Here is an 11811-nt window from a genome sequence, read left to right on the forward strand (position 1 = left end):
ACCTGACAGAATGAAACTCAGCAACCTTGGAGGCTGGATTGGAGAAAGAGCTGACTGTGATGTGCTTTCACCACACATGCCAGCCTTTGTCAGTGTGATGAAGTAGATGTTGGGAAAAGATTTCAGATTAAATTAGGTTAGAGTTTTTATTATTTTTTGGAACTGGATCTTTTCAATTAGTGAAACTGAATGTTGAGCTTGAAACAAAAGATCACTTTTTTAACACTTAAATATGAGCAGAAAGTCATGGGCCTACTGGAACTTTCACCAAGGAGCAAGGTAAGAATTATCCTCCAAAGGACTTAAAGGGGCAGTGGGACAACTAAATAGAGTTTATGCTATGATTATTTTCATTGCATTTTATTTGTTCAATATTCTAATGGCCCAATTATTTCCTGGCAAGGCCATATAGAATAATGCACAAAGCTGGTTTCTCCAAAAGCTAACCATCAAATGAGTTCATAGCTGTTGAACAGTTGCTAGGAGTCAATCACATATCTAAATGCTTTAATTATTTGGTCTCATTTTTTCCTCATCATGCCCAAGAACATACAGCTGGTAAGTAAAGAGCAGGTCCTGGATCTTAACCCATATAGTCTGAATCAAGCACCCATACTTGAAATATGTAAACTACATTTACTTCTAAAACTCTAAAATTTCAAATTCAAAGTAAAGGATACATTTTAAATTCAAAGTAAAGGATACATTTCAAATCTGAGACACCTTATTTTAATGGTGTAATATTACTGGGCTTCCTTTTCCTATCTGACCATTGTATTTATTATCCTAACTAAAAATTAAAAATAAATATTGTCCATATACATGCATGTAGAAAAGCAATTCATTTCAATGAGGCCACATAACAGACCCAAATAATCAAATAAACAACTAAAGAACAATAACAAAAGCCTTTTTGGTTGGGTTTTGTGGAAAATAGTGTTAAGATCCTACATTCATCAACTTTTAGACTTGTGGACATAAACAGTGCCTTTTTTGATGGATACCAGAAAAGGTTTCAGGAATAAATAACAGATTTCTGGCCTTCAATTGCAATTCACTAACACCCGCTCTTCTAAGCCTTTAATGGTATGCAGGCTAGAATTATTTAATGATACCTGAAACAGTATCATTAGAGACCTGGAGACATGCGTGTCTCGACTCAAAGTTGGATGCATAGAAATCTGTTACTTATCTCCTTACTTATTTAGTCTGTCTGAAAAAGGGCTAGTTAAATAAAATATTTAACAGCTAAATTCTTTTTTTCCTATTAAAGATATTTAATGTGAAATCACAAACAGAAAAAAAAGCAAAAAAAAATTTGCTCAAAAGGTTACAGAAATTGATGCATATAAAAATGGCCATCTAAAAATGACACAACCTCAAAAAGTTTCTATTTTTTTTAACAAGTATGTTCCAAAAGAATATGGCCACATTTCAGAAAGACATTTCTTCTCCCAACACCATGACAAGTGTTGATATCACTACAAGGATTCTGAAAATGAATTCAAAGCAACATCAATTTTTTTTAAATGTTGGAGAAAGTAAAATGACTCTGGTATATATGTCTTGTAAAGACCCTGGTTTTTACAGACTTAACTGTGTTCTCTTAATACTCTTTCCCTTAAAAGAACTATTTGGACTGTTACATGGATCTTTCTCAAAAAACTTTTTTAAGCACTAACATTCACACACAGATGCACGCAGACACACATACACACACGTACACACACACAAACTTTCATAATTTTTAAAGTGAGCAAGTCATTTTATTCACAATCTCACGTCTTCTTTGCTTCACAGTATATTTCGATCCCTGCTAAACAATACAAAAACAACTGTTTGTAGCTAAAGCTCTTATAAGGAGAGTTAGAATTTTCCACAGGTACTCTCCAAGCACAGAGTGATTTTTCCAAATGGTCTGTAAATTCTCTGTAAATTAAGCACTGGCATTTTACTTCCCTTCTGCTAATCATGTCAAGCCACCTAATTCCTAACTGTAAAATCAAATGTCTTACTGACTTTCTCCTAGCTGAGTCTTCTCCAATAGCCTCACATATTAAGGGTTCAATGGCTGTGCTTTAAATGAACCCGTTTCACTGGCAGGTGCCTGCTGGTTTTTAGGTTTTAAACGGTACCATTACTATCATTTATAAGGATAGCATCACAATTAAGAATGTATGAATAATTTAAAATTGAGTAGCATTCAGTTTCACAGTCTGTCTGGCACGAAGGTTTGAAAGTGCAAGGTCTTTATTTTATTACAAAACACTGGCTGTCTGGGAAAGAGGAGATGAAAAGTTACTAATTTCAGGCTTTACTTCAAACCCTTTAATCTTGCAAATAAGTGTCTTCAGTGAGGACTTTGTTATTTTCTAAAGCCTAGCCATAGTCGTGAATGTCCTTTGTCTTTTCCCAAAGTTCTTATCTTATCCTAGGTGAGCCGAATGAGACAAAAGGGAATCCACTGGAGGAAGTGATTATTTAATAGAGCTTTTCTATTTAAATCCTAATTTGTGCTGTTGGCAAATATTATGAAACACGATCATTTCATTGCCATAAATAATGTTTTATAATTAAAATTCCATTCTGTGGTTGGGAACTGTGTGATAAACTGTTTGCGAATTGGTAATTCTATTTATTAAAAACAGCGGCATTAATTTTGACACATTGAATTATAACACAGACAAACAGATCTTGCGTTTTAATTAAATGCTCTATTTGATGAGGGTTTTTTTTTTTTTGGTCTAAGATTTAATACCAGATCCTACAATTCGTATGGTATACAACAGGGGACGATCTTAGCACAGAACAGACTCTGGCAGAAAAGCTCTGCTAGGATTCAAAAGACACAGAGCAGAACTCCTGGATCTCTCCCTAAAACAGCCCCTCTTTGTGTCAGGCCTGGTACCCTTAGCTGGTTTGTTAAGGCCTCTCCAAGCCACCATTTTCTTCCAAAGTCTCCAGCAAGGCTTCCGGTCCCACAATGTATTACTTATTTTCTAATGATGAAGCAGGGCTGAATAGTTTTTAATAAATAAATAAATAACCAAACTGCTTTGAGCTTTCTTTCACATTAAACTACATTTAATATTCATTTCACATTTTTTTCTATTAATTAAAAGTAAACCGTGTATTGTATGGTACATTATCCCTCTAACAGCCCCATGTGGAGATCATGAAGTGGAAGACTAATGGTGTAGACTTTAGCATTTAGTTTTAACCAGAATAATTTACATATCTGTGAGAAGAGTCCAAGGCATGTGTAAATAAGCAGAACTCTGAGATATCAAGACCCTTGCTCAGTTTACTATGGACTGCCGAGCTATGGGCTGTGTATTTATTCCATCAGTCAGGTAATTTAATGAGACTTACACAGCATCTATTTCTGCAGAAGAGACAAAAGTTATTATTAAGGAGAGGCATGTGGCACTAAGAAAAATGTGTTTGCTTGTTTTATTTTATTCTATTACCCCAAGTAGCAAAGGTGATCCTATTCAATGTTCATTAAAGTTTACCTTTATAATTTATCAAAAGGGAACCACATCAACAGCTTTATGCTGAGATTTCAAAATTGGAAACATTAAAATTTGATCCAAAATGCCAGATATTTAGGGAGCTTTTTCATTAGAAAAATAACTACACAGCTTTAATCTATAGATTTTTATTAATGCACAACACCATTATGTGAACAGGAGAAAGTACATTAAAGAAAAGTCATCGACTCTGAAAGGGCATTTTTAACTTCACATAACCAGACTCTGGGAACAGTTCTAAGAAAGGAAAGATATTTCTTAAAGAACTGGTAAGTTTGAATAAATGATCACAAAAGCGTAATTTTTAATGAATTTCTCTGGAAAGAGACTGTACTATGAATAGTGTTAGGCAGTTACTAGAAGACTAAGATTATTTTAAGAAAAAACTCTGTTTCTTTGATAAAAATGTGAAGGGAATGACATCAGGATTTAGTATTCAGACTTATTTAAGTAATATGCTCTTAACATATGCCTTGTATGAAAGTTTTCTCTGTTAGGAAATCATTGTACAGGGTACAAAATTCAATGAGGACTATGGCTATACGATACCAAACATCCTGAAGGAAAGTGAAAAACTCAATTACCAAGGATGTTTCCAAATATTCATAATTTTTGGCATTGATGTGGCCAAACAGAAAATGAAGAACAGAAGCAAGTTACACCCTAATGATAATTCTTTCTTTAGTAAGATATTCAGATCATTGATGCCAAGGCTGCTTATATAATTTGAATTATCTAGATATTTATCCTAAAACTTCATCCCAAACTTCATACCAAAATTGAAGTTAATATTAAAATATTTAGAATTGATTGAATTGATGCTGTTTCTTTAAAAAACATCGTAATCTTTTGTAACCTAAACCAACAGTACAGAGCACAAATGTTCAGACATAGACACTGCATTTTTACATGGCCTCTTGAGTGTTCACACTCCTACAAAGGCTGTCAGACCTGCTAAATGGCATAGCCAAATTTCTCTTGAATCTTTTTATAATACAATGATGCATAAGTGTAAGTCAACGTAGCATTTGACTCTTCAAATACCACACCAAAAAGTCCTTTAAATACACAACTCAACCCATAGGATGAATTTGAGCCAATTCCACAAAAATATCTAAAACTTTACATACCCTTTGCATATTATAACCTAATGTTAAACTTACATACAATTCTTCCTGCAGTAAAAACTCATTTTAAGATTATCTACCTTGGTTTAGAATGGATCTACTTCATTCAAATCATGAACGCTACCCTGATTAAATGAAAGTAAGTCTACAGAATGCATATTTTTATAAATGCTAATATTGTATTTTCTCTACTTTCATTCCAAAATAATTATTTTAAGGAATGTGGGAAATCATTTCTTTGCAAAACACATAAAATAGAAAATGAGTCTGACAACAGAAGACTGAAAGTTTCAGAAAATAAAGTTCTTCATTTTTATAAAGTTCTTGTCATACTATATTTTAATCTTTTATTTTTTCTTGTCATTGTCTCCAATATATTCCTAAAGCACAGACCACAGTTTAGCTGTCTTTCTCTCCTCAGCACCATTTATATTATCTTGTACACAAAACGTGCTTTTTAAAAATATCTGTATTGAAAGTTGAATGAGTAGAACTTTCGCAGGAATTCCTGGCAGAATTTCAAATAGTTTAGCTACAACTTGGATTTTGAGACTAATAAATAAAAGGCAAATTGCTTTGGATAGAAAAATGTATACATAAATCACTGAAAACATATTTTTTAAAGCAGAGAGGATCATTCTTTTTGAAAGATGATTCTTTTTTCCTTCAAATATTTGTGGTCATGATAGATAGGCCACACATTTTATAAATTTTAAAAAAAGGTATCAATTCTTATTTTATTTCCACTTCGGCTTTATAAAGTATTTCAGATTGTCTGACTGAGTTTGTCTGCTTTATGTTTTTAAGACATAATTTAGTATTTTAAAATATTGTACTTTCCTCATTCTTCCAGAAAAGTGTGATAATATAGTAATATGTGTTAATTAAAAGATTGCTTGCTGCATCATTAGTTGACAGAGATTCAATGGAGTTTCTCAGCAAAGTGAATCTTGATGCATTTGCTACCCTTTTATTGCAGAGTCTTTTCTGTATTTGTCATTACAGTTGTTTGGACAGAGATTAAAGTAGAGCTATTTTCTATTAAGTTGCTTAGCTAACCATCAGTGGTTCTGAATTTTCAGTGCCAGTTTCAGGAAGACACATGCACATGTCCCTTTATTGGTTTTGATTTTTAAATTCTGGCATGGATCCTGGGGATCTGTATGTGGCATTCACTCAAATCACTGTGATTCTTTTTCATGTTTAAAAACCAGTGCTGACTTCCATGACGTCAAGCCTCCAGTGTCATATCAGATGTGAGCTTCTATATTTGTTTTCAACTTAGTAATATACAGTATACCAATGTTATATGATTAAACTCCACCTTTTAATGTGGAACAAAGATTATATGAATTTTCTGATCTTTAGGACCAAACTGTTACAGTAAAGCAATATATTTGAAAGTCCTGAATATTTACAAATTATTCAGTTGAAATGCTGTAATTTTTTAAATGATCTTTCACTTTTATATTCTGCTTATTGAAAAATATACTGAAAAAATACACTTAATTCCTCTTAAATCATAACAATGTTTAAAATGACCTCAAACATGGAAATATACTGATGATGATAAAATTATTGAAATTTAATGACAGAAAAAGCCCACTCCTATAACATGAAGAATTTTATAAAGGAGTCATATGATTGTTTGGATAATACTAGCTTAAGGCAATAAGAACTAGAACACCGTGACAGGGACTCTCCTTTCTTATATACTAATAACAGCCTTCTGAGCACACATATTCACTTTCAGATTTTTAAGCAATTAGTTTGCAGATGTCACTAAATAAATGGCATCATTCCTTACGCAGGAACCATACCTGTTAACCGTCTCAGCTTATTCTAGCTTTAAAGCTGGGCTTGATGTGCACAGCATGCTCAAAAACTGTACTCACAGTTCAAATGAGCTGGATTACAGACCATGACCACTGAGACCCTCACATGACAAAGCCTTTGTGTAATTAATATGCAGGGTAAAATGCTCCCTGGACTGCTGCTAAAGCGATTTAAATCATGCACATAAAAAATGTAATCACAAATTTAGCATGGTGGACAGAGTAGTCACACTGGGCTTGATTGCATAGAAGGTTCCAAGTGTGTTTTAAATGTCCTTTAAGATTGAGATTAGGACTTGTACTTACAAGATGCATATTAATCTAAAACTCAACATTTTTCAGTGTGGGATCACAGTAGGAGAACATTATGGGCAATAGAGGTTCATTCTAATCCCAGTAGGTAATTACACTTTGAAATAATATTCTTTAATTAAATCTTGTTTGCAGTTGATTGATTTAAACACTGAATCTAAAAACTTAAATTTGAGTTTTTATCAATTTTTGATGCTTATTGCACACAACTTGGGCTTTAATTGATGTTTCTGAAGTTTTAAAGCCCTTGTCCACCATATCCTGGCTGAATTTAGTGTAATTATCAACATCATTCTTTAATACTTTTGATGACTTTCTCTGGAAGCTCAGTAAGTTTGAGCACCTTTACAATTTTAATATATACCTGAAAGGTATTTTATATGTCACAGTGCCAATATTTAAATGGAAGATTCCTCTCTCACACCTCTAGTAGACACATACTTTAATTCCTTCTCTGAAATACAGACATAGGGTGTTCCTCCCCAAATATTTACCATTTGCAATATTACAGCATAAAAACTAAGTTACAGCTCTAATAATGGATGAGGTACAAAGAAAAAAATGTACTAAATTCCGGAGTTATTTGCAGTTTTCCAAATTTTAAGTAATATGGCATTGAACAACAGCAACAACAGAAAGAAACTCCTTTCACCTGTGAACAAAGGGAAACTAACAAAATATACATCATCTTTTACTTTTATATCTTCTTTCTGGCTACTTGGCAAAGCTACCAAAACATGATCAAAAAAATTATTGTGGGCATTTTAAGATGAATTCCTTTTATATTCAGTAATCCATATGCCACCAAATCTGTGTAATAACCCTTAAAAGCAATATGTTTTACCGTACCATTGCGAAGGAAAGACGGTTCTGGCAGGTAACGTTAATATCTAATTGAATTTTAGCCTTGTAGATTCTGGAACTCTTACACAGTCCCTCACTCTTCTGACATAAGTGCTTTTTCTGAAGGAAAGTTGTGAAAAATGTCATATCTTATGACCCACAGAAAGGAACTTTGAAATATGTCCTAATTTGGCACATGATATTATCTGTCAGCGATGATCAAGAATCTTCATAATTTGTTGCAAATTTGCAAATTACAAGAGACCATTTTAATAGGCATCCATATAACCAACTAGTTGTACACTTTACAGATTTATTTCCAGAGACGCAAAATTAGTTCTGGTAGCCTGTGCATTGTGATTTAAAGATGCTGTTCACCACTGTTTATATTTAAATTCATACAAACAAGGATTGGCTTGGTATCAGCTTCAGTGGTGCCATACGGCAGCATCTTGCAGATGTAGCCCAGTAAATTACATTCATGACGCCATATTTAATAACTGAACATTCACATTTCACAACAACTGCATTTGTCACTGCTGAAAAAAAACTAGTGTGTGGAATGTTTTATTACAATGACTACATTCTTGTGAGAAATGATTAAGTCACTATAAGAGAAAAGTAAGGCCAAAAGACCTCATTCACCATAACGCAAATATTAATCACACATAAATAATACAGGTGTCTTGCAGTAAGCCACATTCCCCTAAAATATAGATTACACGTCCTAGGGGCAAATAGTAGCACAACAGTCTTGAAATAAATCCCTCAAGCCATGGTGGCCAAAAGGAAATCATTTATGTTTTGACAGTTTAATATACTTTTTGGTTATGCATAACAGATGAAAATATTTACACCAATATACGAGAGTGAAAGAAAAATTAAATCTGACTAATCGACCTGTTCAAAGTATGATTTTTAATTTCAAAGAATTTTTTTATAACTACTCCAAATAATAAATATGCTTCCTACAATTCAACCGTATCCATTCATTTTTAATTATTTCACAGCAGCTAAAAAATAAACCAGTCTCTCAACTCAAAGGGAACTTTTCCTGGTATGCACACATACCGCATCTGGAGAAAAGAAGGGCTGACTGCCAACCCAGAACACTGCGAAGTGAGATGAACGTCACCAGGAGGGATGCACAGGGAGGGGAACTGGGAATGCTTCTGGGGAGAGAATCAGGCCTAGAGTAGGTTATGGGGCAGAAAGACCTATCTGCTATGACTTTCACTTTTGTACTAACTGAATTTTTTGACATATGTAGGCTGCCTCTTCAAAAACAATCTTAAAAAGATGTAAGTCAACAAAATAGAAATCCTTGTCTTAGAAGTATATTTCATTCCTGCTTTTCAACAAGCATTTATTAAACACGTGCTAAACTTGAAACATTGGATTAGGAACTAAGGAAGGAGTTAAAAATTGGCAATCAGCCAGCTCCTTACCCTTAAAGTGTTTAAAATTCACTGAGAAATTTATCTGATAAATCAAGTATCAGGACAGACCATATGCAATCAAACAGACATCATATGGTTCATACTGAAGCATTTCAGGAAAAAACTCAATAGGTTTAGGATAATCAGGGAGGCGGGGATACAGGGAGAAGGTGGGGATGAGTAGTTAGCCTTTGTTAGGAATATAGACACTCTAATAATATGAGTCCTAAAATTGAACTATAGAATTCTGAGATTGGCAAATGAAGACATTATTTGTAACACCTATTTTAAGGAATTAAGAAAATCTATGTCAAGGTTTCAGAGGTTTTAGGTAGAACACATTTACAAATATGGTACATCTCTACCAAAAAGAAAAAGCTGATTTACCCATGATCACTAAATAAATACGGCGATGTGCTACACAATTATCACTATTCACATGAATGGTATCTTTGGAAACTAACATGTCAAAAGATTCCAACATCTTTGTAAGAGATGGTCGAGTAAAAGTAGGTTCTAATCTTTCCTAGTTGATTTTCTTTTAACTCGTTATTCTCTTGTTCTGTGTTGACTGGTTAAGATTTCTCTGTTTCAAATAAAGTCATTCACTTTTGCTAATATCTACAACACACGTTCCTTATCGTTCCCCCAACAAAATGTCCAATCAGTCAACATCACAGGCTCTACTGTCCTAACTGTTACTGGGAATAAAATGCCCTGCTGCCTGTCAATGGTGAACCGCTACACTTATGCCCTGGATCCTTCCTTCTCGCCATCCATTACACTGATGAGAACTTTTATCCTTAATTATCCCCTATGGCTCTTATAGTATCAGTTTCTCCCTACAATGTCATTTCTATCAGCATGCAAAGATGACCTAGAAGGTCCTGTTTTTAAAAAAGAAGGGAAAGGAAGGAAGGGAGGGAGGAAGGAAAAAAGGAAGAAAAACAACTCTGCTTCTAGTTTACTTCCTTTTACACTGTCTCCTTCACACCAACATTTCTTGAAATGATGCTTTATATTCACCTTCTTCACATAGTTTCCTCTACCTAATCCAATCACGCTACCATTCTCACAGCATCACAAACACTGCTCTTAAGGTCACCATGTTTTTAAATCCAAAGATCCAGTCTCTATCTATGCATATCTAATTTAAACCTTCACCAGCATTTGACACAGTTTGCCACTCCACCTTTCTGAAAATATTTTATTTTGGTCTCAGTCTTCCCACATTCTTAATTTTCTTTCTGCTCCACTGATGGTCATTTCACCATATCATTTTCTAGATTTTTCTATTCAGCTCAAACTCTAAATTTTGAAGCCCTGCAGAACATTGTCTTATATACCCTTCTCTTTCCTATCTTACACCTTGGTGACACCTTCCACCTTGGTGACCTCATCCAGTCCTACAGTTCTAAATTCTGATTTTAAGGCTCAATTTATATCTTTATAAAACTCAAAACTCACATCCAACTGCTTCATTCACTCTGCTCCTTGAACAGTAAAACAAAACTAAACTGTAAAACACAATTTTAAATTTTTCTTGCCAAAATTGTTTCTTTATGAGTTTTTCTCACTCATTCAAGAAGACCACCATCCACCCAGCTTTTCAAACCAAAAATGTAGGGTCACGTCCCTCTCTTGTTGAAGAGCTTCCAATAAATTCCCATCATGCTAAGAATGGAACCTTTATTTGTTTCCAGTGTTCCACACAATCTGGCCCTATGCACTTACTTCTCTGACATCTTCTGTGCTCTCCTCCTTCTTCACCATGCTCCAGCCACATCAACCATTTTCATTTTTCTGAACATTATATTTTAAATTAAATGCTGGACTAGCTAATCTAATGTAGCTAGTAACACCAATGTTCTCTATCCCGTCATTCTTTTATAATTCTCTGTATTGAAATTATCACCATCTGATATTTATCTTATTGGTTTGTTTCTTTTATATCACATTAGAATGTTAACTCGAAGAGAGTAGAAACCTCACCTATCTATTCTCTGCTATTTTCTCAGAGTCTAGAACATAGTAGGTAGTAGATACGCCCTCCCTTCTTGATACATATAGATATTCCAACAACTTTCATAGGATTGTGGTGAAAATTCAAGGATAACACATTTGAATAATGTGTTACCCAATATATGTTAACTATTGTTGTTTTAAATTATTTTTTCACTGGTATCATCATTTGTATTAATAGTCATACAAGTAGTTATAGGTAAAAATGGTATATACAATGTGTATATCTCTTAGGAAAATTGTGGCTTCCTATTAAAGTGTTCATGTAACAAGGGCATATGTTTAGCCTTATTCCTCGTGTGTGATACTGGCCTTCACCAACTACCAGCAAAGATTTGGATGCTGGAAAGAAGGGCATTTGTTTACCTTACACAGAAATAAGCAAAGTACCACTAACAGCCACCTGGGATTTGGTCCTAAATGAAATGAAGGCCGGCCATGCGAAGCTGAGGTCCCACCTAGTTCTTTTGTGAACCTGAACTATAATCAAATGTCCCTCTCTATCCCTGTTTTCATCTGAGGCTTGCTGATGCTTCCAACTTGGGTATCTCCTCAACCTTTCCCTGAGAAAACATCCTCAATAGTTCGCAGGAGGACTTTTACCATAATTGATGAAAAAGACATTAGAAAATGAAAGAAGTTCTCTCCACAAAACACATAATAAAGATAGTTGAGGAAAGAGGGTAATTATCTTTAGAGA

This window comes from Orcinus orca, chromosome 7 (assembly GCF_937001465.1).
Source record: "Orcinus orca chromosome 7, mOrcOrc1.1, whole genome shotgun sequence".
Classification (NCBI taxonomy): domain Eukaryota; kingdom Metazoa; phylum Chordata; class Mammalia; order Artiodactyla; family Delphinidae; genus Orcinus; species Orcinus orca.